Source organism: Cyanistes caeruleus, chromosome 3, assembly GCF_971803275.1.
Source record: "Cyanistes caeruleus chromosome 3, bCyaCae1.hap1.1, whole genome shotgun sequence".
Classification (NCBI taxonomy): domain Eukaryota; kingdom Metazoa; phylum Chordata; class Aves; order Passeriformes; family Paridae; genus Cyanistes; species Cyanistes caeruleus.
Window position 1 is genome coordinate 28,490,381 of NC_141703.1, and position 27,455 is coordinate 28,517,835.

Consider the following 27,455-nt stretch of genomic DNA (forward strand, 5'->3'; position numbering starts at 1 on the left):
GGCCCAAGCCTTGGCTTCCCAATGTGTCAATCAATCCTCAGCACCTATCAGGCACACACACACTGCCACCAGCCAGGAAGTTCAAGCATCTCTGCTTGAAAATAGCTGCAGTGGCGCTGGAAAAGGAGGCATGTTTTCCAGAATGTCGCAAATTTGTGAAAACAATTCTGCAACCGAAACCGAGAGTGGCCTTTGCGATCACTACCCCTCTCAGGCAGCCAGCTCACTCTTGGGTGCTGTAAATATACAGTAATAAACCATACCAAGGAACCCTGATACAGTAATGTTACAGTAAATTTTGGTGGAATTGCTTTTGAGGTGCACCAGCCTGTGAAAGAGGAAGAGAAATGGGAGACACTCACATGTTCGAGGGAATGAAGAGGAAATACCTTTGCAACCTCACTTCCCTACCTCTGAACACAGCCCTCCTGTACTTTGTCTGTAGCCTATGGTGCCCTGGCAGCCCATTCATGCATAGAAAGACTTGGCAGAACACATGGTTACCCTTACACTGAATTCTTTCGCCATGTGTGTTTAATATATCTCTGTGATCTGATTCAAGTGGAGCAGATTTGAATACCTCATTATACGGAGACCAATATGTCTTCATACACACAGTAATTATATTGTTCATTCTGATGTTAGAACGCTGTATCTCTTGCTGAAAGTCAGAGTACTCGCATACATTTTTTAGTCACTTAGACATAAGTGACTATGCTGACATTCAAATTCTAAACAAATTGCTAATGAGCTTCCCCACTTCTTTTTTTTTTTTTTTTATCTTCTCCCCAAAAGCAGATTTCTCAGCCTCTGAAAGAAACAGAATGGAAGAGCTTAAATGAGAAGACACACGCACATGACTGCAGTCTAAGGAATAGAAGCCCATTTCTCAGCCAGTGTGCACTGCCAGAGCTGTGTTGGCTCCTTGGGGAGAGGGAAAAAGACAGGAGAAGCAAGAGCATGGAAATACTTTAACCACACTTCAGATGTCTACCTTTGTGCTTGGATTTTGTAATGAAGATTTATCTAAATCTTAGCAAGTGAGTGTTTTCCCCTAATGAAAATGCTGTCTGTAGCAGTTGCTTCTTTCCATTCTCTACCCACTACCCTTTTTTCTTGCCTTTTTGGTTTGGTAGTAAAAATTGTACTTGTGATGCTACTTAGGGTGTACTCCTTGGTATTCCCAAACAATGTCTGAAAGTACTCCAGGACTGCAGAATACACTCTGGATGTAGACACACATGGCAAAAAAGATAACACCTCATGTGAACCAGAAAGGGGTTTTGCAGTTTAAAGGACGGGCCTGTGACCATCATAGTGACTAGCACAGGAGTACCCTTTGAGAAACGTCCCTTTAATGTGACCTGTGGTGCCTCCTCAGGGGTTGCCTCGGACAGCTTGCCGGCACTCAGAGCTGTTAGAGCCCAAACTCCAGTCCCTCCACCACCACCTATGGTATAACTCCCTGTTACAGCATTACCCTGCACAGATCTGTAGCACTTGGGTTCTAATTGCTTGGCAGTCATCTTTTCTTTCCTTCCAGTACCTTGATACTTGAGGTCAGGTGTTGAAATGCCACTTGGGTATCTGGGACCTGAGTGTTAGCAGCTGGCTTTCACTCTAGTTCCCAAATCATTTGCTGTGGGGGGCCTGTATTCAGAGTTCCCTGTGACATTCATACCCTTATTATTATCCTGTGTTAATTAAATTTCATATTGTTCTTAATTGTGTGCGTGGCCCCTGAGACAATGGGAAGGATTCATTATTAAAAAGGCAGAATTTTATTTAGTGCAGAATTCAGTGCTAAGAGAGACCTCGCTTTAGCTACCCAGGGGAAAGCAGCAATAGAATGGAAACAGCTGCTGGCATATTGGTCAGGAGCAAAAACAGTGGGCAAGGCTAAAAGCAGCAAGACCAGTAAAGTGAGAAGAAAATTTAAGCCCATATGTTTAAATTTGTTCTTAGACTAAAAGATTAATAATAACATGTATCATCCCACTGGTCTTTCACCAATATTGTATTTTAAGAGAAAGTTTCTAGTGCAAAATTTACTCCTTTTTCAGTCAAAAAATAATTCAGCTGCAGGAAGGAAAGGCATTCAGCAGGATGGCCCAGAGCATATTTAATGATCCAGGCAGGAATAACAGGCCCCCTTTCCATCTTCCCTCTCAAGGGCTGCAGAGGACATTTGTAGGCATAACTCAGGGCCCCTTGCTTGCTGATCTGCTCCTCCACTGTGCTGAATTTCTTTCCACATTCTGTGGGGAAAAAAATGATACCACTGTGCAGCAAAACACATAACTTCTTCAAGGGGTGATGAACATTTGGGAACAAAATTCCTTGTCAATCTGTGTGGCTTGCTCCGTGTACTCAGACTAACTGTTAGCTTCTCTTCCTGGTGAAAACTGGAAGTACATGTGCTTTCTCTGCAGTAATATATTTTGCCTCAGTGATATTGTCCTAGATAAGCATGGCTTTCACAGGCTGCATCCTCTTGTCTATCTCCTTGTTTGTAGGAAAATAAATGAACACACAGTTTATGTGATTGTTCTCAGAAAATTCCAGTTGTGTTTGTTGATTTTCATCTTTTTTTGTCAAAAGGCTGTGGATGCTCTTTCATTGCTTCCCATACAAAAAAGAGTTCTGATCAAATACAGCGCATACCAGCTGGCAAAGGGATGGGTTCCCAGCAGGCTTTTGGCATTTGATACACTCATGTATGTGAACAGGTTGATATGATTAAGGTTAGCAAATGAGAGACAATTTCAGCCTTTTCTAATTTTTGTATAGCATTAAATATTTGCTGATGCTTTTTATTTTGAAGCAGTCAGGATGCTATTTAATGTTCACAATGGCAACCTGATGGTTAAAATAATAAGGGGCATTCTATCCTTCTACTATTGCTATGACCATAAACCAGACTTGCAAATGGAAAAGAACACAGCACAAAATAGTTGATTTTATATGTCACATATCTATGAAAAGAACACAGCACAAAATAGTTGATTTTATATGTCACATATCTATATGCCCAAGTTTTAAAAGCTTCTCTGTCAACGAGAGAAAATCTACATGGGTTTAATTTTCATTGCATTAAGTGAAAAGTTGTTAGGAAGTGATCTGGGGACCTCAACACCTGTAAAACCAAGGGCACTGAGGGGACAGATCTCAGTGTAGCCACCACACTGCAATTTGCTGGTTGGCTTGGGTCTCCTTCCAGCCCTGCACTATTCCCAGTTCTCTTTGTGCTGTACTCAGGAAGGGCACAAAGCTGTTTTCTTTCCAGACAATTTTACCCATGGGTCTGACTGCTTAATTGGTTTGGCATAGGATGCCAGAACTCCACCATTTGTCTATGCTTCCTGTTTGCTTCTCGTCTGTAATTCAGGCTGTGGAACGGCTCTTGAAAGTTTAGTGTGGTATGGTGTGGCAGATTGTGTAGCAGATTGTGTGGCTTCTTATTTGGTGACAAATTTGGTGTTATTTAGATGGCCTTAGGTAGCTCTTGACCCTCCAGCCCTTCGACTACTCATTTCCAGCTCCACGTCATTGCAATGCTTTTCTTAGCCAGGTGTTTGTGTGGCCATGAAGTACAGCAGTTCAGGAAATTCATCTGCTGGGGAAAGCAGACCTTGCATCCCCCACCTTGTTTACTGTTTGGCTGGGGAGGCAGTTCTGCCAGCACTGCCCAGAGCTCCAGTGCTGGCACTGAAGGACCACTTGAGGAACCAGTCATTGTTCCTTGGAAACACAAGTCTCTGCACAGCACCCACAGCATCAGCCCTGAGCCTGAAATGCTTTTTCAGCTTTTGCCTGCAGGGATCAGAGGAGTGTTAATATTAGTGTGATCTATTTATCTCAGCTGTGTTCAATTTCTATTTTTTCAATACAACATTCTTGTGGATGAACACACTTTAAAAATGGAAAAGTGGGATGTATCCAGTAAACTTTTCTAACAAAAGCCTGTCAAGCAATATAGGGTATGTAACTACATGTGCATTCCTATGTATGCTAGCCTGAATGACACCAGAAAAACTATGCCAGGAGATTAACCCTTTAGCATTGCCTAGTTCTTCCTTCAAAGTCAGGAGAAGGTGGTTCAATGTGTTGTAAAAGCCACTTTGTCAAGGTTGCAGAATTTGATTTAAATAAAGTGTTTTCTCAAAGATATTTCATACTTCTAAAACTGTTAAAACAGAAAAAATGGGAGATTGGGTACAAAATAAACACTAGGTTATGACTGAGGAACAACAAATACTTAAGACAGTTGTTTCATGGATGACAAGCTGGACAGGAACTGGCACGGTGTGTTTGCAGCTCAGAAAACCAGTGACATCCTAGGCTGCATTGAAAGAAGTGTGGCCAGCAGATTGAGTGAGGTGATTCTCCCTCTCTACTCCACCACAATGAGACCCTGCCTACAAAATGATTAGAGGGGAACACCTCTCCTGTGAGGACAGAGTGAGAGAACTGAGGTAGAGCAGCCTGGTGAAAAGAAGGCTCCAGGGAGATCTTATTGCAGCCTTTCCATACTTAAAGGGGATGTATAAGAAAGAGGAGAACATACTTTTTAGCAGGGCCTGTTGCTATAGGGCAGGGGAGAATGGTTTTAACTTCAAAGAGGGTAGATTCAGAGTAGCTATAAGGAAGACATTTTGGATGATGATGGTGGTGAAACACTGGAACAGATTTATGGATACTCCATCCTTGAAAACATTCAAGGTCAGGTTGGAGAGGGTGCTGGGTGACCTCAGCTAATTGAAGATGCCTTCTCATTGCAGAGAGGTTGTACCAGATAACCTTCAAGGATCCCTTCCAACACAAACCATTCTAGGACTCTATGATTCTACATTAACATAAAAACTGTATTTTGTTAGTTGATTAGGAAAAAAATTACAAAGCAATTGAGGGTCAGACTCTTATCTAACCTATCTTACTGTAGCTCCATTGAAATCAGTGGAGCTTTGCTGATTTACAACAGTTGAGATCTAGTCACGACTTTCTATATCTTAAATTAATTCCTGCAACACATTTATTTTTGGCTTGAAGGAAGAATTTTAAGATCAGGACTGATTAGCTTTTTTTTTCTAAATTATTATAACATCTTTAGTTTTATTTTAGATTTGCTTTTACTATTGATAGTAGTTTTTGTCTCTTGTCATCATAATTTATCTGTTAAAAGTTTTTCTGAGTGTCAAATACTTAGACTATCTTTCAGATTCTCAGGTGGCTAAGATAGGATTCTTTCTTTAATTAAAAAGAAGAAGATTGAGTTTCAGGGCAATCATGTTTTGATATTCCCATATGGATCTAAAGTCACTCCGATTAGGAGAACAGGGCTTCAGTTTTGGAAATTAGACTTTGTTAAATTGGACTCTGAAAGTGCATTTCCCTATCTGACTAAAATACCCATGGTTTTAAATATTACAAGGTAAGCCCTCATCAACTCTGATAGAGGCTAAATGGCACTGCTTTACTGTCTTGATTCTGACCTCATTTTTTACACTGTCAATCTGGTGTAAATCCTTCAAACTCAATAGAATTACTCTAGGTTTAGACTGCCTTAAAAGGTTAAAGTCTACCTCTACACCTTTTCTCCCCAAAAGAAAAATGGTTTGTCATGGTAGCCACTGCAACCATAACCAGTATATCAGATAATAGAAATTATAGTGTAGTACTGAAGGGTTTGGAGTTAAATTAACTTATAGCACATAAAATCTGACTTTCTGTTCTCCTTAATTAAAATACCATCTTTGGGGTACTGGACTTTACTAATTATTATAACTAATTAGAATTCAGAGTCCTTGTCTGAGGCACCATATCAAAAACATCACTGCACTGAATAGTGCAGAGCTAGGTTTTTGTGGTTAAAAAAGATTTGGTTCACACTATATGGTCAACATTGCTTCCAAAGCTCCCCATGCACACTCAAGAGGCTCAAGAGCTCATACTATTTGTGGGTCACTTCTGCTTCTCCATCCTCACTCATTTCTGCCCCACTGTGAACGATGTCTTTCTCCTTCTCCTTTCAGTTTCAGGAGCCTGTAGGTCATTAGCTAGCAGACATCACTAGCTTACCAAGAAAATGTGTGCAAAGTAAACCAGATGCAGGAAAAAGGGAAGGTAGAGCTAGTGTGGGTAAGTGGCACAGCCAAACTGAGTCTCCATTCCACAGCTGGACTCTAAGGTCCCCTCTCCTGTGGCCCAACAGCAAATGCCCTGTTCACATCCTTCCAGTGAAGGAAGTATTTCAGAGGTCACCATGAGAGTTCTTGTTGAGATTCAAGTCCTTACAGTGACCCTGGCTTTTAATAACACACATATACCCCTTCTGTGGTTTCAAACATCCACACAGTCGTACTTACAAATGATTCTGTCTAATCAATCTCTTTAAAGGAAGAGGGGGGAAGGGGTGTTGATAAAAATCTCACCCTTCTCCACAGTTTTTTTCTAGTGAAAAAAACTTTGTCAAGATGGTGGCTGAAATTGACAGCAAAAGAGTCACTAAGATGGGTAGTGGTCAACATGATGGTTTTGTTGACCTTGATAGGTTTACCTGACAGAACAACTGAGCCAATTTGCAGAGCCTTGGACAAGCAAGGGCTGTAGAAAAATGCATCATGGGATGTCCTATAAGCCAAGGGGCACTGGTAGTGAAACAGTGCAGTGAATGACAGTTAAAAGCACAGTGGAAAAATATGCCTTCCAACTCATTTGTAACTGAGAGGTCAAGAATACAGAAAATTCTGCTATAGGTCCTCTAACAGTCCTGATAAAGTCCAAGTTTTGTGCATCTGATACCTACAGGTAGCGGAGTACCTGTAAATGGCACATGCTGCCTTGTGAACTATCTTTGCGTTTTCCATTATTCCTGTTTCAAGTTGTCTAGCAAAAGTAATTTGAGTTGTACATTTCTAAATAACCTTTTAAACCCCTTTCTCAGCATTTCCTGAGAATAGAAATAGTCTTCTTCCTCGACAGCTGAGATGCGGTTAAAATTTCCATGAATGTATTTTTCTCTCTTTCTGTAGCTGACCATCCTCCATTTACAGCATGCTACTCTGTTGCCATTATGGATCCTTAGCAGCTCAGATCAACTTCCTACCTGTCCTGTCACCAGGTAAAATAGCACTCTGCAACTCCTTATGGCAAGAAACATGCAGTTGTGAATTCTGCTTGAGCCTGGATCACAGAGAAGTAAGTGCACAATGGGAATCTGCATGTCTCCACATTGACGCTTGTAGGATGGCTGTCATGACCAGGAGCATCCTTTTCACTGCTGCTTGCAAAGAACATGGAAGAACTGGTGAGATGCGTTGGTGTCCTACTGCTGAAATAATGTCCTACATGCAGTGTGAACTTCTTTATTTTGAAAACAGGAAAACAGATCCTCCTCAAAAAACTCTCCAGAAGGATTCTCAGAACTAATTCAGCAGATCTGTATTCCTACCCTCTAGATGAGCCAAGGCTAGTCGAAGTGCAGAGTGAGACAGCAGGTAGTGGGGCTGCAGCATACAAATATCACAGATGGAATTCAACTTATATGTGCCATGTATGAATGGAGCAAAATGATTCTGACCAATAATGCATAAACCCAACACAGGTGTGTTACAGACAGTTTAAAACTACTCCCATGGAAATGCCATGGACTATTCAGCTGTATTGTGGATGCAGTACTCACACCTCATGTCAAAGAGCTTTGGCCACACCTCTGTTCTTGGTTAGGAAAAAGATGAGATTAGCTCAGCTGGTTAGTGCATGGTGGCAGTAAAGCCATGGCTGTGGGTTTGATCCCTGTATGGGCCACTCACCTAAGAGGTGGACTCAGTGGTCTTTGTGGGTGTCTTCCAACGCAGAATATTCTGTGACTCAGAATATTCTGCAATTGATTTCTTGCATGAATATCCAAAATGGACGAGTAGTTGATCCTGCCCACACTGCTGGCTTTGCCTGAGTCTCATTCAGAGCAAGCAGAGCCTGTGCACGTGCTGCGGAGGAGCTGTTCACACCCAGCTAGAGCTGCGAAAAGCAGTGGGCACCTGAGACAAGCTGACAGCAGTGGAAACCATTAGCAAGGAAATCTTCTGTATTGCTCAGTTTGTGATTTACACTGGACCTGCATTTAAAAATACTGAAGGCCACTCAGGTAGGGGTGTCATTTTGGCAACGTTGTACCCTGTTCCTTCTCAGCAGTACTTTTGCTTCCATCCTCTGACTGATCTCATGTGGCTGAAACAAGCAAAGATAGTGGTTGTTGTTATGTCATGTTTACATGCATTTACGTGTGGTAGAAACACAGGGAAAAAAAAGTGATTGTGGTCAAGTGAACTACTGTAGGATAAAGAGAGATAAATAATTCAGGTTCTCATTATAACAGAAGAGTGCAGCTTCCACAGAGAGGACAGGGACTGTCTTTGTGTGAATTGGTATTCAGTAGCTGTTTAGTAGCCATAGCATGTAATCTAGCATTAGTATTAACATAAATCACTGGCAGGAATTAATAATATTTCTAAAGTCTTATATGATAACTGGATCCACACTATATTGTTTAGTTCTCTTGGGCATTTTAATGATCATGTAATAGAAATGTTGGAGTAGCTGAGATATTCGTTATAAAGCTCTGTGAAAGGTCTTTAACACAATGTCTTTAGCAGACAGTTTTGATAGAATGTGTTGTACAAGAAGAAATATACCTATTTTGGTAATATGAGTATGTTTTATTAGCTCAGTCCACAGCAGTATGGTATTACATTTAAAAAGGAATACAATTAATAACAATGAGCGGGGTTTTTTTAGCTCTCAGAGTATAGCTGGAGGAACTGAGCAAGGCGTCAGGGCAATTAAATAGAGGGACTGTATTACCTTTGTCTGAACACACATAACATCATCCTGTCTCGATATGCTGAATAGGGGATTTCTTTGCAAGTAGGATTCTTAATTTATTTTGATGTTTCCTATAACTCAGATAATAATAAGATGGACTTTTTTATTAATCTTTAAAAATGTACAAATCTTGGGAATTAGTATGTCTGTAGATCCGTATATTTTCCATTTTCCATTGCGTATGGAATGATTGTATTAGAGATACACACAATAGCTTCTCAGCCTGAACTTAATGGAACCATCATATCTGTGCTGTGAAAAAGTACAAAATACTGCTGGTGCATGTACAGTACATGGATTAGATAACTGCAGTCCAGGGAAAAAGTTATACTTTGAGACTATTAAAATAATCAACATGAGTATTATTTTATTCAGCATTAACCTTTATGTTCTACGTTAAATGACAATGAAACCAGTGGAACACAATCCTTCTCTAGAGTAACAGTACAGAGCATTTCTTTCATCTCTAAAGAGGTTTCTTAATTTCCTGCAATCCTAAAAATGCTATTTTTTCCCCCACTTCAGGTCAGATTTAATAACAGTTACAGGAGATAAATGGATTGGACTCAGCTGAGCCTTGGGCAGCCCTGTGGATGGTAGGCAGGGATCTGTCCCCTCCAGAAGAAGCAGCAGCAGAAGGCAGCAGGAGCATTGCTGTGATGCCCTCAGGGAACCGAGTCCTTGGGAAGTAGTCCTTTCCATGGCACTTCTCTGCTAGAGGGTCTTCTGCTTAGCCCAGTCTGTTCTGCACGTCTGGGTGGGAAAACTAGGAGTCCTCCTTGGCCCTGCAAATGAGGGTTGTGAGGAAATCATATGAAGTCTTTGGCACAGCCAACACTGAAAGACATAGGCTTGCTGTGAGAAGGAGAGGCCCTAAGTGGCCTCTCCACAGGGGCAGCTCTCTTCTGCAGGGACAGCTCACTTGTACTGCTCATACTTCCACGGCAGCAATAGGTACGTGGGGAAAACTGTCAGGCAGGTGCCAAGGCAAAAGCGACCTTCCCCTTTTGCTCACACCTCCATGTGCCCCATTTCATGGGTGCCTGGCAGCACTGCACCACAGGCTAATAAAAACCACTGTGCCCACAGGGAATTAATGAACAACTCCAGGACCATTCATGAGTAACATTATAACTCAGCAGGGAACAGTTTCCTAAGCCAAGGAGCTCCAGGTGACTCCTTCCACAGCAGCGCCCGGGTTAATGGCATACGGCGCCAGCCGCCCCATCCCGTCCCTGGGCAGCTACTGACCTGGCCCTGCTTTAAGCTGCCACGTATGCAGCGACACACGGCGCCTCGAGCGATTAAATTGTGAGAGCTGCCCTCCCCTGCTCGGTGTTATTGACAGACCCATCAGGGCAGTGATGCATCGGCACCTGCTCAGCCCCAGCGGGCCAGCACGGGACAGGCCGGCTGCCCAGCCACCATGTTGGCGGAGAGGCCTTGCGCCCTCCCATCGACCTGCCCGGCCTCGGCGTTATCGACCGCTCCAATTTGCAGGAATTTATGGTATTGATGTGGGGCTGATTAACATTTTGTGCCACAGCAGTTCAATACGGGCTGGTAACAGCTTTTAATGATTAATTGACTTTTATGATTCCGCCTGGGTGCTGTCAAGCCGGCTGTGAATGGTGGGCACGCGCCTCCACAGCTACTCTCTCCGGTGGCACCGGGCAGTGATTGAGTGCCTGGGAAATTAGTGTCCTTGCTGTCTCATTTTATGAAAGATAAATGCTATGACATTTAATGTAGACCTTAATTTAGAACAGAACTAAACAGATCATTTTGCAATTTAATCATAAACAGGTAAATATCAAAATTGTTTAGCATTTCACGAGTCAAGCAGATAGGCAGCAGAGGTAAAGCGAGGTGGGCAGCAGTGGAATGGCAGAGGTAAGGTGAGGTAAGGTGATGAGACTTGGAGCCAGAGATGTTTGAATAGTGGTAGCAACATAAATTAGACAGTATATCACATCTACCATTCAGGTATGGTCTGCCCATATGGTGATCTTGCTCTCTCTTTTTCTTTCATCCTTTAATCTCATTCACTGTTCCCACTCTAGCTGTAAGGTGAGGGCTTCTGACACAACATGATACATGGGGAAAAAAAATGTCACCTACAGTTAATTTGTTACCTAAAACAAACATAATCATTATGGAAAATTTGCAAAGGAAAACAAAATTTTATTATACCCCATAACATAACAACTGAAAAAAAAGATTGTCTGGAAGGCTGTGTGCTGTCAACTCCTACCTTCCTGTGTTCATATTTATAGCCTATTCCTTTGCATTTGTGTTAATTAAAAAGATTGTAAGTTTCTTTTTAAATAACTGTCTAAACAAAATGTCATATTATGCATGTTTATACATACAAAAGCTAAAATGGCATATTTTGATCCTCTTTGAAATTTTATTCTCTATCTTCTCACCACCCCACCACCCCCTCAGTTTGGTATGATTTTCAGAGGAAATGAGGCTGCAATGGGCCAGATTCTTAAATCATTTTGACCCACTTTGAAAGAGCTGGGGAGCTGCTGAATCTCCCCATTCAAGGATTCCCTTCACACAAGGGAGTTCCTAGCTCATACAAAGCTGACAGAGCCTATTCCTATGCCATCTGTTCCTACAGAAACCATTTAGAGGAGCCTAGTGGGGGCAGAGCAGGGGTGCAGTTGAGGTGTTTCTGTATTTTCCTTTCCCTTTTCAAAACCCTCATGGATGCAATAGCTAATCTATTACAGTGCAACATGAATCCCAGAAACAAAAAGCTGAAATGAGCTCTCTAGCTGTTCCTCTAAGCTTTACGCAGTGCAATTTTCCTGGGATAATACAAGAAGCCATGCAGAAAAGACCACCTCCAAAGGCTCTTCTCTTTAAACCTGAATCACTTTCTGGAAGTCAAGAAGCAATCAGAATGTGTTAAATTATAAAACCGAATGGGCTGTAACATCTGGGGAAAGGGGGAAAAGGGAAGGGGGACAAACTTCTGGACAGACACAGCTGAGTGCATCCACCTATTTACCCTGATCAGCAGAAAATCTCATCTAATAGCAGTCCTCAGCCAGCTATGTGATACCTGGAAGGGGGTGCTTAGCTCTTAAATCAAAATTCACAGTGCTGAGCAAGACCCTTAAAGCTCTGTGTACACTGGATGTTTGCCTATGGATTTGTCCTGATGAGCTTTGTGACTCTCCCGACGCTGTGATCCAAATGGCACGTACTCTGGCAGGTTTCTCTGCTTGAAGGCACCAACTGTTATCTGAGAGGTAGTAAGGGATGGCTTTTTAAACCACTTCTCAACTGGTGCCACTTGTTGCACTGTCGGGAGGAGCATGTTCTACTCAGTGAGCCATCAGGCAGGCTGGTGAGGAAGCAGGGTTCTTCTTTCCTGAGAGTGAAACAGGAACAGGGTAAACCTATCTCAGCAATGAGGGGGTGCCTCTGTGCTGAGGGGAAGTCTTGATGTGCTGTTTCATTGTGTTGTTTTTTTTTTGCCACCACCATTCAGATATTTACTTCTGTCTTGCAGCCCAAGCTTCTGAGAGACTGCCACATTTGGAGTGTGACAGCATACCACACCATGCCTGGGATAAACCAAGATGCCTTGCTTTGTTGCCTCAAGGAAGAGAAAGAAGACCAGGCCCCCAGGGCTTTTCAAGCTGTAAGAGGGGAGGGGAAGAAGTAAAACATATTGAGGAACCATAGTTGGATGCTGCTGCCACTGGGTAACTGTGGGGATGACTGCTGATTCTTGGAGGAGCAGCAGGTTCTTTGATGTCTAATCTGACCTCTCACTTTTGTGTCATCACTGAGCCTGGCTTTCAAGGACATAGGACACAAGTTAAATGGCTATTATAATAGCCCATTGTAACCTGGGCAAAGGTCAGTCTAAGCCACCACTCACACTCTGCTTATGCTAACAGCTGACATAATTCAAGTGTGTCCACACAAACTGACCCAACAGTTTGAAGATCCAGCCTAGGGAGTGGCATTCTGGCTTTAGATATCAGCATTGAGAAAATTCCTGGGTTAGGACACAAGCAGGGGCTAAGGAACAGGCAACATGCAGGTAGAAAAAGCTTAAAATCCCTTGACACTGACTGGCAAAATCTAGCACTTAAAAAGTAACCTTTCAAAATGGGTACAGTGAGACCTCTGCCTGCTCCTGTGGGTACCCATATAGCTACAGTTCTGGACCTAAGCTCACAAGGCTAATCTCCAGGAAGGTAATGCCATATATTCATTTGGCCAGGAACACAGATGGAGCAGACATGACTGCCTATACTCACCAATGTAAATATACCCTAAGCATGGGCATAGCAAGCTAAATATGTCACTGAAGCTGATAAGAAATCCCAGTAAGAGGAGTTTTGCTCCACATCAGAGCTGCAGTTAAGTGTGCCTTTGAATATCAGCTTCTGAACCAAACTGTCCTGTGTTTAGCTATCTTACTTGCACATTCGAAGGCAGGTGGCTTGTTTCTTTTCTCCTTTGGGATGAGGTTCATGGTGATACCACTTTTAGGTAATAATCAGTTGAATACGAGGCATAGAAGTGTGACTTGAGCCCTATCTCAGCAGATTCTACAATAATGTAGAGATAGTATTTTCATCAGAAGGATGTAGGTGAGAATGGAAATAGCAAAGAGGGAGTGTTTCTGTTTTCTCTGCTATCTGGGTCACTATGCAGCAGAAAGCATGGACCATAGAGCCAGAGGTAGAAGAAAGGAGTGCCATGAGTAGTGCAGTTAATAAGTATTCCCACTGAGAATGAGAGGCTCTGAACCCTGAAGTTAGCCCCTCCCTAGCTACACGCAATGTTAAAAAGTGCCTTGCCTTTGCTCTATTTAGCTCTGCAATCATAGACTCCTTGACTTCACTGCTACTCACTTCAGTGCAAAGTAAGATGTGGTCCTCTTCCCTGATACCACCTCTTTCTCAGTGAGAGTCTCCTTAAGGGACCTTCAAAATCAAGAGAACTGAAAACTTTTGTTTCCCAAAGCATTCAAGCTGCCAGGCAATTGCACAAAGGGCAGACAGCGGTTGTTGTGTTTGAAAGGAAGTGGCTGAGAATGCTGAGACCAAGAGTATATGAGACTATGCTGACATGGTCTTTTGCAGATGGAGGTGAGCCTGTTTTGTCTTTTTTCCAAGCCAGATGGGGAACTGCTTTATTGTAAGCTGATCCTGAGTAATGAAACTACACCCCTTCACATTCAAAAGGGTGAATGTGAACATTAGCACCATGTACCCTAGAAAACAAGAAGGGCTCTCAATTGCTGTCAAAACCCAGACCAGTCCTATGTTATGGTCCTGTGGACCTCCCCAGCAAACCCCATAGGTTCTTACCCAACGGGGTATGAGGTAGGGAGGCTCAGCTTGTGAAAGGAAATAGGAATGGTTTAACTATGTAACCCTGTAGCAGGGCCAGTTCAAAATGCGAGACAACCAGGCTGTTGCTTTTTCTTCTACATATTGCAAAAAAACCTCCCAAACCCAACCCAAACCAAACAAACACTACTTTGCTTTAGACAGAGATCAGGAAAATGAGGCGAAGCCTGTGTCTTGGGGCAGCAATTGGTCTCTCATTTTTTATTTCTCTGGCAAGACCAAGGGTCTTGTTCTCCTGAACCCTCAGGACCTGCTCCAGGATTTGTCCTTGCTTTCACTGTACCTTAGCACTTTTGGCTACATAGGAAAGCAGGCCTCCAACTCTTTTGCCTGCAGGAGGTTACACTCATTTTTACTTGAGCTGGCTGTGGGTGGGAGTGGCTGGACAGATACAGTGGGACTGTACTGGGCACCTTAGGAAGTGACACCCAGCAACACACGTGCCTGGGAGACACCTAATCGAGATTGGTGGGATTTTCTATGTGACCTTCAGTATGCACCTACATTTTGCTGAAGTTGTATTTTAGGTATGTAAGAGACTGTTCAGGATTGTGCTCAGGTTGATCTTACGACGCCTTGAAGAAGTTCTACCCACTTACCTGCAAAAAAGGAGATTTTATGCCTCCTCCTCCTCCCTTGATGAAGGAGTCAAGGAAGAGGGAAGTATTCTGTGTTGTTTAAATAGCAAAGCAGAACAAGAATCAGAGAAAGAGGAGAAAAACTGTGGGAAAAATCTCAGCCCCACTGAAGTCCCTGGCAAAAATTCCATGGACTTCAACTTTTTATTCTATGGCTGCATGTGCTTGTCTCTCACTGCAGACCACTTTCAATGGCAGAGTTTTAATAAGTTGCTTGACTACTGCAAAGGGTGAAATGAGACCTTCACCATTTTTATTAGGGTGCTGCTCTGACTAGCAAGCAGCATCTCTTTACAGCAGACCAGCATAAGTATTAATAAGAAAGTTTTTCTCTCACAATATAGAACTACTGGCATTTAATCTTTTCCCTTGCTATTCTGTCATGTTCTTTTCTGTTCTATAGCATATTGGGCCATACATATACTGCATTCAGTGAAGATTTCCATATTCAGCCTCACTTACTTTTGTCTAGATGGATGGCTAGGGATACTGGAGAAGTGTGGTAGACTGTATTTATAATTACAGCTCAGATATTTATCCATTCAAAATAACACAATAAAATTTTGAGCAAAAATAATATTCATTATTTTGCCAAGAGAGTCTATTGTTTTTCTGCAGTCACATGCCAGTCATTACTCAACAAAATTCCACACATTATCTTTCTCAACGAGTTCAGAGGGCAGTTACCAAGTGAAATTTCCACCTGTAGGCACTGATTTAGTTTTCTTTTTATGATTCCTCTTCCAGATTTATAAGAGAATTTAATTAGGCTTCTTATAGACTTCTTTGGCAATTTTTGAATATATATATATATATATATATATATATATATATATATATCCTTCTTGATTACGATCCCCTTTAACTCACTGGATTATAAGCTTTGCATGGAATCAGTTGCCTTTGGCTATGTTTGGTATTATGTTACCTTCTGTTCAGTTAACGGTGTGGAGATAGACCATAAGCACTGGAAAAACCTCAAAGCTCTTTTCTGCTGTTTTGAAATTGAGAAAGCAGAAACATAATTGCTTTTGTTGGATCACAATCCTGAATAGCAAGACTTTTTAAACATCTGCCCTTCCTTTGATTGGCTTTACATCTTCTCACTTTTTTTGTCTACTGTTCATTATTCTGCATTTTATTCACTAATGAAAAATTCTATCCATGACAATATTTTCATATGCTGTAAGATGACTGTGATTCAATGCATTTAATCTGATCTAGCCCTACAGAAAACCTTAATAGAATGTGACAATATATGTTAATTCTGTGAGGTTTGTATTTCCTTCTTGCTTGTGTAATATCTGATCTGTCCTGCCTACAATCTCAGTGCAATCTCCTGCAACCCTGACTTTTAGCAGAGTCAGAGTTTAACTCCCAGCATGTATTTGCAATGCCTATTGAAGTCAAACGGCACTGTGTAGCTATATGGAAAGTAAATTTTGCTTTCTTTGTCATTGAAGCCCTGCTCCCATGCAGATCTGTGACAAATCAGCCCTGACTTACATTCTGCCAAGATCAGGTGTCAGAATTGTTACATTTTAAATGGGATTCTCTCTGATGGGAGAACTTGCATGTGTTTCCAGGTGCTGATCTCCCGCTCTCTCTTTATCACTAATCGAATGACTTGATACGTCTCTTTCCTTTCTTACTTTTTTAATACCACTGTCAAATACCTATCATGACATTAGTATGCATTCCCAGGGAAATGTAGCAGCCAGAAATAATGCTGATCCCTGAGTGGATTGGAATAATCTATTTATTCTGCAGGGAATAGCTATCCCTATTCAATAATAATATTGAAATTAAGAAATCACATTCTGTCTTTTAACATGGGAAGACAATACAAATAATTGGAGAATTTCCTAATGAGTCTGTTTTTAAAACAGTATCTGGAGGAAACCTGAGCACTCAAAAAACTGAAATGTGTCCTTTTTTTTTTTTTTCTGGTTTGAGCATAATGCCTGACATCAATACCACAAGTATTTTCATTGCTACCTGGGAATAAGGGGAAATGAAGGCAGGAGACTTGAAAAATCACTTCTGATTTTGCTCATTTAAGAGCTACGTATTTCAAAAGAAATGAGGGCCAAACTTCCAAGTGCCAATAGTCCCCTGTTGGATCCAGATTTTCAGAAAGATTCCATTCTCATTTACACTTCTCAATAGAGCATTTTTCCACAAGTGCTCAGCAGCCAGCAATTCTTTCTGGCCAGGAAGCCATTGAGAAAGCTGGTCTTTTTTTTTTTTTTTTTTTTTTTTTTTTAATACCCTTCTGTGCCTAAAAGGGAACGGGGAGCTCTTTTGTGAATAAGGTTCTTCAGACAAGTTATGCTTGATGAGCCTGGCTCTGAGGGAAGAAGTGAAGTACAACTTTCCTCTCTGAAGTCTCCAGAGGCTGTGGGAGCTAGAAAGACCCAGTCTACTGTTGGACAGAGATAGTTCTGAGAGAGTTAGCTTGGAGACTGGAAGCAATGGAGAAACACCCATAATTCCTCCTGGAGCTTTGCAGTATGTGAGGGAACAAGTATTTCCATGAATACCAGAATTATTCCGGAAGCCTAGTTTCCAATGGAGTTAGTGTTTCATGGCTGACTGACATTTTAAATGAATTATACTATTGCTGCACTGTGAGTTCTGCCCTTATCAGACACTGGAGAATCCATAGGGGAGAGAAGCCTTGGCTGTGGAGTGGATTCCCTTATATCTAATAAGGTATAAGCTCTGACTGAAGCTTTCCTTCACATACATCCAGTCTCTTTCCCAGGTGGATTCTCTCTGTGTGAAATGAGAACTGAGCGTGGGCTTCAGCTTTTCCATCAGTAGAAAAACTCTTCAGTTTTCTATATTTGCAAAAACTTACCAGCTTGATTATCTCTGGAACCTCTACCTTTCTGCCAGGTTCAGCTACAATTACCCAATGGGTACAAAAGTACAAGTTTTTAGACAACTCTGCACACACACGCGCACACAGAGCAATTATATGAGCTGTGCTTGCTCATAGAGCCAGGCTAAAAACAGCCACTGATAGACTAAATGACTGAAGCCTGCTGTGTCTCTGAGTGAGTTGGGCAGGCTGTAATAAAGGACTGAGTGGAAAGAGGAATAAATTATTCTGTATCTCCTGTCCTGTGTAGCAATCAGGCACGTCTCCCTCCACTGCTAGCCATAGGGTCTCCCCATCAGACGCGACCGCTGTTCAGCCCCTTTGGCACGGAGCGCACTGCGGGGGCAGTCAGGGGGGCTGGAAGTGTTCCTGGCTGGTCTGCCAGTGTGAAGGATTGGCAGTGTTTCTTGTAGTTTCCTTTCCCATGAGCAACTAGCAGCAATCAAATACAATCTAGCCCTTATTATTTGCCGTTAGTTTCTTTGATTGTGATTTGGAAATACATTGCTAAGGAAAGCAAAAACCATGGTTAACTGATTGATAGAAAATAAGAGTCATAGAAAACATCTGGAGAGCCAGATGAGTACAAGCCATTGTTTAGTTTAATACCCTTATAATATTTGCAGCAAACAGCCAAGCTGAAGGGTGGATTCTTCATCATTTTTATTATGTGCTTATTCCAAAATATTAGTGAATAGGCTTTGACAGCAATGTTTGATTCATGCCCTTTTGCCCAGATATTACCATGTCTTGGCTTCCTGAGGCTGTGTAAGGCCAAATTATCAGAACATAATATCAAAATATAGGAATGGTCATACTGGATAATACCAACATCCCTCTAGACTCTTGCTTCTGATGGTGACGAATAGCAGATGTTTAGAAAAAATTACAAAGCCAAAAAATGCAGCCATTGTTCTCTGACACACTCTCATATCTTCTAGTGATTAGCAGCTAGAGAACAAGCTGTGACAGAAGTAGTATCTTTGTAGTTTGGATGGATGGATGGATGGATGGATGGATGGATGGATGGATAGATGGATGGATTTATTTTTTTCTGCTTGGTTGTTCCTCCGAGGCCTTTAAAGGTGAAAATAAGTAGGTTATGTTCTGCCTAGGAAAAAGTGCGGAGGAAAATCCTGCAGCTGGAAACTTTTGGAGCCACCCAAAGGAATTAAACTTCACCAAGCTGCAGTGGTGTGTTTAAGCTAAAGTTAGAGAGAGTCAGCCTCTCTGAACTTCTGATCTTCACTGTTCAGCTTAACCATACATTTGTTGGGCAGCAGAAAGCAGGGGAGGAAAATGGGGTGGACGCTGAGGGTTGGAGCTGACTGCAGATGTCCAGAGCCTCCCTTCAGGTGGGCTAGAAGAGACAAGACCAGCACATCACCTGGCTGACCATACAGCCCTTTACCTGCAGCCCTGGGAGCCAGCACTCTGGTTGAAACTTGCTCTTCCCATTTAAGCAGAGTAGTCTCTGAGTAGAGAGAGATAGCTGACTGAAATGTGGTTAATGGCCAAATTACTTCAAGTCTTCGCAGGTCCATTCCCTTGCTGATCACAGTTATTCAACAGCTGTGATTTACATGTATGTCAGTGTGTTGTGGATTTTTCTAAGAACCCTCTGCAAGCCCAGGAAGACAGAAAATATTAGCACATTTCTGACTTTACAGATAGTGAGAGTTGAAATCACTTTTCTGAAGTTCAGTGTGAACTGGTAACTGGACCAGATATGAAAACTACTCACTCCTGCTAGCCAGCACTTCCTTTCACTTAATTTACTGTTAAACCTAAAGGCATAACTCCAAATACCAAGGGGGCTGCTTCCTCACAGAACTTTATTCAATATTTATAACATGTGCTTATTATGATGATCATGTACAAAATTACATTGTTTTGACTCTTTATGTGGTATTTTAACTAACAGGAATTGTCACATTACAAAACAAACAAACAAACAACCCAAAAAACCAAAAAATAAAAAAAAATCCCACCAAGCAAAAAAAAAGGCTAGCATTTTCAGAAATACTGTGGCTTTTTTTCTGAATTCACACATCAGTTCTGAATTAATTACAATACAAAGCTGCTTGTAGTGCCAATACATTTTTGCACTTCATTCAATCAAATTTTACTGTGAGTTTAGATCAACCATGTCATCTTATATTCCACAGAAATATGAGTCTTAGTGGAGAGGAGAGGTTCGGAGAGAAGAGAAGAGAAGAGAAGAGAAGAGAAGAGAAGAGAAGAGAAGAGAAGAGAAGAGAAGAGAAGAGAAGAGAAGAGAAGAGAAGAGAAGAGAAGAGAAGAGAAGAGAAGAGAAGAGAAGAGAAGAGAAGAGAAGAGAAGAGAAGAGAAGAGAAGAGAAGAGAAGAGAAGAGAAGAGAAGAGAAGAGAAGAGAAGAGAAGAGAAGAGAAGAGAAGAGAAGAGAAGAGAAGAGAAGAGAAGAGAAGAGAGGAGAAGAGGAGAGGTTCAGAGAGGTTCAGAGAGGAGAGGTTCAGAGAGAAGAGGTTCAGAGAGGTTCAGAGAGGTTCAGAGAGGAGAGGTTCGGAGAGGTTCAGAGAGGAGAGGTTCAGAGAGGAGAGGAGAGGTTCAGAGAGGAGAGGTTCGGAGAGGTTCGGAGAGGTTCGGAGAGGTTCGGAGAGAAGAGAAATGAAAAGAAAAGAAAAGAAAAAAGAAAAGAAAAGAAAAGAAAAGAAAAGAAAAGAAAAGAAAAGAAAAGAAAAGAAAAGAAAAGAAAAGAAAAGAAAAGAAAAGAAAAGAAAAGAAAAGAAAAGAAAAGAAAAGAAAAGAAAAGAAAAGAAAAGAAAAGAAAAGAAAAGAAAAGAAAAGAAAAGAAAAGAAAAGAAAAGAAAAGAGAAAAGCGCTAAAAGAGAGTGGGCATGAAGGAGGAGGCAGAGAGGGAAGAATGAAAAGGGAAAGCAAAGCTTGAATGTGTTTTGTCTCCCCAAATCAAGTGACTACCTTGCTTCTTCAGGTTCCATTACAACTGCATGTGTTTTTCCTTACCTATTTGCCTTTGTTATGAAGCCACTCATAAGTTTTTTTATAGTCTAGCATAAGCAAAATATAAGCTTGTCAGAAGTTGTTGCTGAGCTTGTTGAGCCTGTGGCTCAGGAGTGCTGATATCTGAGGTAGTTCTGTGAGCAGAGAACATCCATGATGGCATCCACTGCAGCCTTTTTTAATTCTCTGGGGGCTATTCCTGCCCTTTCTCACATCACATTCATTTCTACCCAAAACTGATGTGGTTCAAAAGCCTCCCCTGCTGAATCACCCTCCAAAGCAGAACAGACATGGAGTAGTCCCTGCCCTCTTCTATTCCATTAGACTGTGTCTATCACATGTGAAAGGGTTTTCCAGCAAACCTACACTAATATAATGCCAACAGAACCACCCCAGTGGAACTGTTTTGATGAATAAAATAATAAATAAACGAGCAAAAATGCTCTTTTTTTCCCTGATATTTTTCTGTCCACCTCAGGCATTTGTTTTCTTGTTTTTGACAGACACAGCAAGGACGGCAAAACTTTCTGTATAGACAGGAAGACCTGAGGGGTCTGGAACAGAATATTCACTGCTGGTTGTGGTTGCTGCTCACTTGTCTCTCTAGGCTGCCTTATTGCATTAGGGAGTTTACTTTTACAACTGGAGATTGGATTGATGCCATTATATTTTTTAGTTTTCCTTTCTTAATGTGGCTTATTTAATTAATAATTTATTCTAGGGTCTAGAATTTACTATAGGAAATTTAAAAAAGGCCAAAAATAAGAGTGCTTTAAGAAAGATCAACAGATAGCCAAAGGACTGGCAGTGTTTGACCATTGGGATGTATTTATTGAAAGAAGACCCTTTTTGAAGGACAGACTCTGCCTAAGCAGCTGTGGAAACAGCCTTCTGGAAGCAAGTCTGGCAGAACTGATAAGCAGAGCTTTGAACTGAGAAAGGAAGGGTAAAGAGTCAAAGACTTGAATAATCTCCACATGCCCATAGAGCACCAGAGGAGAAAGTAGGTATGTGAGGGTATGCCAAAGGATAGAGAAATTTAAGTGATCAGAATGGCAGGAAATAAGAATAAAGAAAGCACAAACTGTGAAGACAACTGCTTCCAAGGTGGCAATACAGTGAGTGTCAGGTTCAGGTCTTGAGAAAACTGTGGTTATGGGGTAGAGAAAATTTTAAGAACAATATCTGTACCAAAAAGGGGAAGAGCATATAATAAGCTGGCAGGGCACTAGGTGGGACAGGTACACGCTCATAACAGAACAGAATAGCAGTCACAGCTGGAACACTGGTCTCCAAGCACATGCATTATTCAGAAGAGCAGAGGTAAAGGTGAAGGTGGTGGCAGAGAACTGTGTATTAATGATATGAAACACTGCAAAGAAAGATGTTCAGAAAGGATAGCATGCAAAAACCAGAATTTATTCCAGTTAAAAACATTTTGGGTTTTAACCATTTGGGCTGGTAAAGGAGAGCACTTGGACAGTGCAAGCCCCTTGATTTTGTTCTGGTTATGTGTAGAAGGCATCAGTGATGCCATTAGAGAGATAAGTTCTATTGAGCTTGTATTATGCAGGGAAATTTTTACCTTCCCAAATATGGATCAAGAACAACCACCACTAAAAATGTCAGAGTCCAGATATTTATGGATGTAATAGCCAGTAAATGTCAAATTTTTCCAGAACCATTAAAAAGTAATGTTGATGGAGACTTGGTTTTGGTAATAGATAGGTGCAGAAAAAAAAAAAAAAAAAAAAAAAAAAAAAAAAAAAAAAAAAAAAAAAAAAGAGACCTTGGTTCAAGTAATCAGGGGCTGACACTTCCTAACTAAATGGAACAAATAACTGAGTCTGTTAATAAGATTTTGTATTTCAAAAGGGCAGTTTGGTAAACTTTTGGAACTGATTATTGAAATCAGATGGATTGCAGAGTGTGGGCAATAAAATGTGAAAGAAGCCCTCAGCTTCTACAGGTCTGAGCAACTAAAAGTTTTGGGAATCTGTGTACTAAACAAAAGAGAAAGCCTAGCTGTGTAACCACTTCAAGAGAACTGCTAGTACATTAGGTTCTGTCTTTTAAAAGAAAGACCAGGTCTTAGGCAAGGAATGGACTTAAATGTGACAAGAAAGATCACACCACAGCCTTCCTAAGCTTTTTTGGATGATATCCTACACAAGGTGAACAGTGTAATGCTCTTCACCTGTGTTTCACTACAGTGTTTGGCACAGCAGTGCAGAAGATGCTATTTGTTAGCTGGAGCTCTGCAGAAAAACTGTGTGTGTAGTAAGGATCTGGCTCATGGCATACAGAAACCATTGAAAAAAAAAAAGCATCACAAGGCTGGACAGAAGCAATTAGGAAAGCACATCAAACTAAGTGTAGGGACAAATCTTGTTTCATATTTTCATAAGTGATCATGATACTAGTACAGACTTTAAATTTTTTAAGATGAGGCATTTAGAGGTATCATTAATTGAATAAAAACATGCCAAGACTCTGAAAACTGGTAAAGATTAAACAAAAAATGTAAATACAAAGTTACTACTAGCAGTACAATTTCCCCTAGGTGCTCCAAGCTTATAAGTAAACACAAATACCTGGCCCTGATATGCAAAGTAATTCTTATGCCACAGTATGACCCAGACATCAAAACAAACAACTAAAATCCAGTGAGACAGATATCAGAAAGTGTTAATGCTTTAGCAGAAAACTTAAGGAGACCTTGTGTGCAGCTCTGAGTACCCATGCTTAGGAAAGCTTGATTTCAGCTGCGCAGAACTGCGACTACACGAAGGATGCAGGCTTGATCCCTCTACAGACCATTCACTTAAGAGTTGATGATCCTTGTAGGTCTCTTCCCACTCAGAATACTCTGTGAATGGCATAACTTAGAATCATAGGCTCATCACAGAATATTCTGAGTTTGAAGGGACCCACAAGGATCACTGAAGCCCAACTCCTGGCCCTGCATAGAACAATCCCAAGAATCACACCTTGTGCCTCAGAGTGTTGTCCAAATGTTTCTTGAACTCTGTCAGGCTTGGTGATGTGACCATTCCCCTGGGGATTCTGCTCCAGGCCCCAACCATTCTCTGGGTGAAAACCCTTTCCTTAATATCCACCTTGAAGTGGAACAGTAGGAAACAAGAAGAGGCCTGAATAACTTGTCTTTCTAAGCTGGAAAAAAAAAACAAAAAACCCAAATACAAGAAGAAAGATACAAGCCAACCACAAGAAATCAACAAAAGCAGAAAAATATTTTCTAGCTGTTAAAGTCATCAGTTGAAAGCAAATCTATGTGTTTGTGGCAAGAAGAGATCTTGCTAGTCCAAGTTAGTCTTGTGGGCTCAACCATGGCTGAATATCTGAGGGAAAGATTAAAGGGAGAGCTTTGTATAATGAAGGAAGTCTGCAGGTCTCCTTCAGTGTTTAGTAAATCTTCTCTCAGCTTTTCAGTTCCAAACTATTGCTAGTTTGCCAAACATGAACTGAAAGACACAAATCTTGAAAAAACTCTTCATTTCAATTTGGAGCCATATTCTGAAGCTTGAGTCATATAAGAGGAAGAACGTGGGTTTTCATGGAAAATTTAAAACATCTTTCTCAGATTTGTCTGACTACTCAGCTGAACTTTGCCATCTGAAATATTCAGACTGGCTATGTCCTACATAGGGAAAAAGCCCCATTCACTACCTACCTGCTAGTCAAACATCATCAAAAGTGAAAATAAAGTTGCCTATGGTATTTGTCTCTTTCCATTTCATGTGTATGCAGTGCTGCTCTTTGCAAGTTTGAACCTAAACCTACTTGCAGAGCTAAAGACTTGCTCTTCCTCTTGCAAGAGGCCATAGGAAGATATCAAATGGCTTCACTGGGATCATATATATGAAGTCCTTACAGATGAGCAAGTAGGTATTTTCTTCTCTGCCCACAGGGTCCATCTGCTTCTGCTGTTTCTCCAGAGAGGTCCTTGGAGAGAAATTTTCAATAATAGTAACAGCTGCCCTCCTCTTTCCCCCAGATATGTTATTCTGAAGGTGCTTAGCTATGCCTCTGCCCCTGTTAGCCAGCCATTTTCTGTGTCATCCTCCACTCTTGAGATTCACCTGTCTGGTCTACACCATGGCTCTGACAATTGTTTCCAACCCAGTGCTGCAGACTGACTCAGCCTGATGCCCTCCCAAAGTAAATGTGACTGATCCCACCACCACCACCTGGCTCCAGCTGATGCCTCGGAGTGTAGCACATGAAACGTTTTGGTGCATGTATGTTTCTCCTACCACTTCCTAGTCCCCCATCTCCCTTGCCTTCATGCCTTCTGCTTGATGGGGTCTCGCTAACTGGAAAGCAAGGGAAAAAATTGAGTGTATCATGGTGTAGATTTAACTCTATACAAGTTCTGTGTGCCAGACATGGGTAAAGGGTTATATTTCAGTCCATTGCAACCATATGAAAAGGTGTTCCTATATGCATTTCTGCCTGGTTTTGGTTTGGGTTTTGGAAGTCTTTGTTTTGTTTAATGCCTGGCTCCTAGATTCATGTTTTTCTGCAGAAAATATTTGAACAAAAGGGAGGGTTCAATTCACCCCGTCATGAAAAAACTGTAAGACCTGTTTCTAAGAATTTTTCCAGCCTGGATTGCAAGCAAAGGGTGCCAAAATAAAAATGCATTTCAGTTGGTATCACTGTAAATTGATCAAATGAGCTACAGGCTGGGGTCATTTTTCCTGAACCTATCTGAGAGATATTGTTTGTTATGGGCAAAACACATTAACACTCAGGGATAACAGGACCCCTTGACTAGTCCTGAACCCTGAGGCAGTGCTGAATGCAGCACGTCCTTATCCACACTGCCTACAGATAGGTAGAACAGGACCCATCTCCCCTAACTTCAGCCATCTGGTCAGATATGCTATAACTAAGCTAACTGCCTGTCTGCCTGCTATAATTGACTGAGCCGTGCAGGCAACTTCAAAAGGTGACTCATCCCTCCCTTTAGTAGGTGCCTAAGCTAGCTGGCACGAATTGCCCTCCGTCTTTCTCCACTGAATGCAGAGGGAGCCAAGACTTGGCCTACACATTAACTAGTATATGGCTAAAGTTAGTGAAGATAAATCCCATCTGCAGTTAGTGCTGGATCTGATAACTCAACTGCTAAAGCCCCATTTGAACTGCAGGCATTGCTTTTAGAAATAGGTATCATGAACTTATTGGTATCAGATGTTATCCATAAATGGGCAGTTCTAAAGGGAGGCCGGGGTAGGGGGAGGGATAGTAACCTCTTGATTGTGAAATTACATGATTACTAAATGAATATGATTCTTCAGCAGGCTGTTTTTAATGTTGGGGTTGTGTTTCTAATGAAGGAAAACATGTTGTATCACTGATCCATATCAGAGTCCTCATGCTGTCTGCTATCAAGAGAAGGCAAGCTCTAAACATAAGATCCATCAGATTTTTATTCATACCTGCAGAAATAAAACGATAAGGTTGTTCTTTTTTAAAATCAAAATAGTCTCTGTGCAGTGTATCTGATTCAAACCATATTGCTAGAAAGGTGGAACCTTGAAAACATTAAGATTTTTCTATGGTAAAAGTTAAAGATTAGAGGGCCCTAAGGAAACAGAACACATTGGCCAAAAGTTTTAAACCCAAATATTAAAGATAGTCAGCCAAGTCAAAACATTGGCATCTACATGAAGGGATTGTGAATTACAGAGAACCCGCTGAGTCTACTTATTCCCTAGCACTTCTGAAAACTACTCCAATTTTAATTGAATAACTTCAAGTGGATGAAGTTGCTTCAATTTCGTACAAAGGAATAAGTATGTTCCTTGCTTTACTAGAAGAACCCCAAATTGGTTTGGCCCCTTGTCTTTCTGTACTGGAATGGGAAGAACAATGAGAGAAGCCTTTGGTTCTGACAGAGGTGTTTTTTCAGTTGAATCAAAATAACCCCGCAGAAAACAAAACTAAACCAACCAAACAAACAAACAAAGGAAACTGCCAAAAACCAGAGGCTCATCACATAAGTCACCAATAACTGATCAAAGGACTTTGGAGAAACAGAAACCTGCCACTGCAGCTTCAGAAATTTGAACTCAAAAGCTTATGATGGGCTCAGCCCCATCAGCTGTACAGTGAAAGATACCTCTGACTTGCCTCTTCACAATCCTGCCTGTGGCCCTCCTGGGGCTGACCTGGGAAATGCATTGTGTTAAATTAGCTCAAGGAACTGTTCTAATTTTTCAAGTATGAGAAAACTCAGAACATTGAAGTAATTTAGAAACCAAAGCTTAACTCCTTTGAGTAATAAACCCCTAAGTTACTCTAGATTATATAGTAAGAGAAAATAGGTGTCATATTTTAGATTGAATTACAATCTTTATGTCCAATCCCAATAGACACAAATTATTATCTGCTACTGTAGAGGTCAAAGTAGATCTCCACCACCAATACCAGGAGGACCCTTCCTAAGCTAGAAGTTGTGACAGCAAAATGTGCCAGGTGCCATTCCTCTGGATTTGCAGTCCTTGTGAGGTAAAGCATGAGGAATCCTCCATTTGAAAGGCATTGGGTAGCTGTTCTTTCATTACTGTTCATGTAGAAGTGGAGGAAAAACTTTTCCTTTCTTAGTTTAAAAAATATTCTCAGCTGAA

General features: G+C 41.3%; 2 long non-coding RNA genes across 3 annotated transcripts in view; one reads left to right on the top strand and one right to left on the bottom strand.

The window, feature by feature from the left end:
* Positions 1 to 20,085, top strand: part of LOC111922671 (uncharacterized) — a 58,321-nt gene extending 38,236 nt beyond the window's left edge. For both annotated transcript variants that reach the window (XR_015284295.1, XR_015284294.1), the window contains 4 exons: positions 799 to 1,040; positions 7,032 to 8,146; positions 12,413 to 12,544; positions 19,967 to 20,085. This is a non-coding gene — a long non-coding RNA (uncharacterized LOC111922671). The remainder of the gene's footprint in view (positions 1 to 798; positions 1,041 to 7,031; positions 8,147 to 12,412; positions 12,545 to 19,966) is intronic.
* Positions 8,697 to 10,339, bottom strand: LOC111922668 (uncharacterized). Its single transcript, XR_002860637.2, has 2 exons — positions 10,135 to 10,339; positions 8,697 to 9,668 (listed from the first exon to the last, which is right to left on the bottom strand). It is a non-coding gene; the product is annotated as an uncharacterized LOC111922668 (long non-coding RNA).
* Positions 20,086 to 27,455: the final 7,370 nt, after the last annotated feature.